This window comes from Peromyscus eremicus, chromosome 10 (assembly GCF_949786415.1).
Source record: "Peromyscus eremicus chromosome 10, PerEre_H2_v1, whole genome shotgun sequence".
NCBI classification, from domain to species: Eukaryota; Metazoa; Chordata; class Mammalia; order Rodentia; family Cricetidae; genus Peromyscus; species Peromyscus eremicus.
In genome coordinates this window covers 38,370,389-38,374,823 of record NC_081426.1, presented here as the reverse complement: position 1 = coordinate 38,374,823, position 4,435 = coordinate 38,370,389, and the positions used below count along the sequence as shown (strand labels likewise).

General features: G+C 46.3%; 1 pseudogene; it reads right to left on the bottom strand.

The window, feature by feature from the left end:
- Positions 1–828: 828 nt before the first annotated feature.
- Positions 829–1,302, bottom strand: LOC131920390 (peptidyl-prolyl cis-trans isomerase A-like; annotated as a pseudogene).
- Between the last annotated feature and the right edge of the window lie 3,133 nt (positions 1,303–4,435).

Here is a 4,435-nt window from a genome sequence, read left to right as displayed (position 1 = left end):
CTGAAGAGACAGAAGACACCTTCAGGAGTAGAATGCTGGGTACTCTGATAGCAGGACACTAAACATCTTCAAAAACACAGTGGATCTTTCCAGAGGCCTTTAATATGGGGAGGTTTTACCATGTGTATGCTGTCAAGTCCTCTGGATTTATGAGATTTCTATTCTGCAGAAGTCCAAGCTGAAACAGACTGGGAGCTTATATGAGATATTAGGAGGTTCTGGAATCTCTGAGAGAGTCAGGGAGTCATATTTGGAAGCTATCTAGCTGAGCACAGTGAAGCCCACTAGAGTAGCTCTGGCCACTTGTTTTGAGATTGTTTATACAGAGATTAAGAAAGGTTTAGTGGCTGGAGAGATCGCCCAGTGATTAAGAGCATAGTGTTCTTGCAGAGGACATTAGTTTGGATCCCAGCACCCATGTAGGGTGGCTTACAATTGCCTATAACTCCAGGTCCGGGGCATATGGTTCAGATGTTCTCTTCTATCCTCCACTGGCATTAACTCATGCATACAAACCCACACTTAGACACACACACACACACACACACACACACACACACACACACACAATTAAAAATAGAAACAACAACAAAAAGAAAGGTTTAGGTTTTTCTTCACTTTAGAGTTTCTTTTCTTTTCTTACTTAGTTTCTATTCATTATCATAAACTTAACTGTGCAATCCAGCTAGACTTGGAGAAGAATGAGGAGAATCTGGAACCTGAAGAACTTCAGCGAGAGCAGAGATTACAGGGTATTGTGAGCAGATGGGGTGAGGGTGCTCTCCTGAGCTACAGAAGGAATGGTCTGGTGGGTAAGAAGCCCACAAGTCAAAAGAATGAGAATTGTCCACAGTCAGAAATCGTGATCTTCTTGCTGGTCTTGCCATTCCTGGACCCAAAGCGCTCCATGGCTTCCACAATGTCCATGCCTTCTTTCACCTTCCCAAAGACCACATGTTTGCCATCCAACCACTCAGTCTTGGCAGTGCAGATAAAACACTGGGAACCATTTGTGTCTGGTCCAGCATTTGCCACGGACCTGTATGCTTCAGGATAAAGTCCTCATCCTCAAATTTCTCTCCGGAGATGCATCTGCTGCCAGTGCCATTATGGCGTGTGAAGTCACCACCCTGGCACATGAATCCTGGAATAAGCCTTATATCCAAATTCTTTCTCTCCAGTGCTGAGAGCATGGAAGTTTTCTGCTGTCTTTGGAACTCTGTCTGCAAGTAACTCAAAGGAGACGCAGCCCAAGGGCTCGCCATCGGCCAAGATGTCGAAGAACACAGTGGGGTTGACCATGGCTGCAGCAAGTGGCGACAGGGGACAGTGGCACCTGCAAAGCTAGGGTTTCTTTTCTATTTCAAGTAAGAGCCTGTAACCCAGTGTTTAAGCTCCACCCCTTGCGTTAGCTTTCTGCAAACCTGGCCTTCAGGTGAGTGCTAGCAGCATTTACTTCAAGTATCACCTTCTTTGTATGGATGAATTCACAAAGGCAGAGGAAATTCCAACTGAGTAAGTTAAGCAGAAAGTACAGCCAGGCGTGGTGGTACATGCCTTTAATCCCAGCACTCAGGAGGCCGAGATAGTTGGATCTCTTGAGTTCGAGGCCAGCCTGGTCTGCAGAGCAAGTTCCAGAATAGTCAGGGCTGTTATACAGAGAAACCCTGTCTTGAAAAGCCATGCATATATATTTATATATCAAATAATTATCAGCTTCTGAACAAAAATAAAGATGTAAAATCGCCAATGATATTAAGTCCAAGTTAGAAGATCCCCAAACCAGGTGTTTGTTGTTTCCCCTAACAAGATCCATTATATAACAAGATAACAAGGTCATCATCCCCTAAACACCTCAAGAAAAAGCAGCAGCAGTGTGACCAACTGCAGGGCAGAAAGTCTTCTATCTGAAGTTCTGTAACCCAAGGAGGAAGAATATTTATCTCACTGCTTCAGAGTCATTAACCAGGCCCTATCTTAACAGCCTCCCCGAGAGAGAAGTAAGCACCAAAAGTAAACAGCAATCCCTGGTGTAGGAATCTCCTAGAGTCTGACACTTGCACCAACGTCTCTGAAAGCTGTTGAGACACACGTAATGGAAACAAGCCAATTCCACTCTTACAGCTTCACACACACACCCATCGCATCCCTCTTGCTCCTTTTCAACCACTTTCAGAAGCTGGCGAGACAGCTGGACTTTGCTCCTCTCTTTTAGAGATTGTGCTAAGAGTTCACAGGAAGGTTATGTGATGTCATCTGGGGAGTGGAGGAAGAGCTCTGAGCACAAAGAAGTGCTCTAGGAGCCCACGCTGCAAAACAGGCAATGGTGGCTTCCCATCTATGGAGCGTGGGTCACGGGGTGTCATACAAGCTGCCTGTGACACGGTAGGTGGCTAAGTGTAGGACACATACCAAGAAATGAGAGTGAAAGAAACCAGGGGCAGACTTGGTGGTGAGGACGGACACTTGGCAGTTTCCACTAAGCATAGCAGATCTGAGCTGCGAGCAAGAGAAGCAGAAACGGATCGCCAAGCTGTCTTAGTTTACTTTCTGCTGCTGTGATAAACACCACGGCCAAAAAGCAGCTTGGGGATGAAAGCGTTTATTTCATCCTAGGGTTCCAGAAAACAGTTCATCACTGAGGGAAGTCAGGGCAGTAACTCAGGGCAAGAACCTGGAGGCAAGAACTGAGGAGAGCATGGAGGAGCACTGCTTACCGGCTTGCTCACTCGCCCTTTCCTCTCTCCCCTCCCCTCCCCTTCCCTTCCCTTTTTTCTCTTTTCTTTTCTTTTTTTCTCTTCTCTGAGACAGGATTTCTCTGTGTAGCCCCTGAAGGGATCCTAGCCAGCCCAGGCCTGGCAGACATGGCTCTGGCAGGCCTTGCCCTTCTCCCTGATTCCCTCTGCCTTGCTAAAAACCATTAGATTACATTCCCAAAGCTAGCCCCCAAGGTCTATTCCCTTATTTGGCCCCTTCTTCCTCCTGAGATTGACTACCAAGGTCCACCTGTCAGAGTATTGAAGTCCAGCAATCAAAAGTCCCCTTCGGCTCACCTAATTAATATACCCAATTAAAATTAAACACCTCATCCTATCAGGGCATTCCCCTTTTACCTTTATACACCACCATTTGCCTCTGGGTCACATCTGTCTCCTCCCTACGCAGAGGCAGTCCTTTGTCCCTCTCTCCCTTGTCCCCTTCTCCCTCATCATTTATCTCCAGTCTTTGTCTCTTATTCCCTGCCCTTTGCCCCTCAGGAGCAAATGCATCTCCTTGGTGCTGAGAACTTGGTCTTGGGGTGTCTTTGAGGTTCCCTACTGCTGTGGCTGTCCTGGAACTCCCTCTGTAGACAAAGTGGCCTTAAATTCAGAGATCTGTGTTGCAGGATATTTGTTTACACTGTGTGAAGATGTGTCTATGTTTTGCCTCACCTGCCTAAGGCACCTGATTGGTTTAATAAAGAACCAAGTGGCCAATAGCTAGGCAGGAGAGAATAGGCAGGACTTTCAGGGAGAGAGGAACTCAGGGTTGGAATCTGGTGTGGCAGAAGATACCAGCAAGACATGGAGGAAGTTGGATATACAGAACAGAGAGGTAAAAAGCCATGTGACAGAATGTAGATTAATAAAAACAGGTTAATTTAAGTTATAAGAGCTAGTTGGAAACAAGCCTAAGCTAAAGACCAAGGTTATATACTTAATAATAAGTCTCCATGTCATTATTTGGGGGCTGGCAGTCCAAAGAGAGTCCAATAAGGTCCAACCATAGACCTGCCTCCTTTTGCCTACCAAGAGTGCCACCACTACCTGTCTATCAGCCCTCTTTTTTATACATCTCATGACTTCTTGCCCAGAGGTGGCACTGCCCTTAATGGGCTGGGCCCTCCCACATCAAATCAAACATTAATCAAGAAAATACTCCATAGATGTGCCTACAGGCCAATGTGATGGAAGCATTTTCCCAATAGGGATTCTCCTCTTCCCAGATCACCCTAGCTTGTGTCAAGTTGACAGACTGGCCAGTACACACGGAGAAAAGGCGAAAAGAGATATTATAGGCAGGGATCCCAGAGGCCCAGAGCTGCATGTGCACATGTTAGACATGTGAACACCAAGAAAGCATAGATTGCCTGCAGGGAGAAGAGGCTAGGAAATATCCAAGGCCAACTCCAGAAGGTGCAGTGGATCATGGGAATTGTTCCAGCAGGAAGTGCTTTGTTAACATATTCTACAAAGACCAAATCTTCCGTGTAAGAAGCAAAGCAGGGAAAGAAGAAGGCAGAAAGACCAGTTAGGAGGCTTTTTTAACGGTGCCTGCAGCTTACTGTGCCCACCATGCACACCGGCCGCTGTTCCAATCTCTTTACACACATTATTTCACTTAATCCTCACTGTGATGTGATAAAAGCTCTTGTGCACCTGAGCTGACAGGAGAA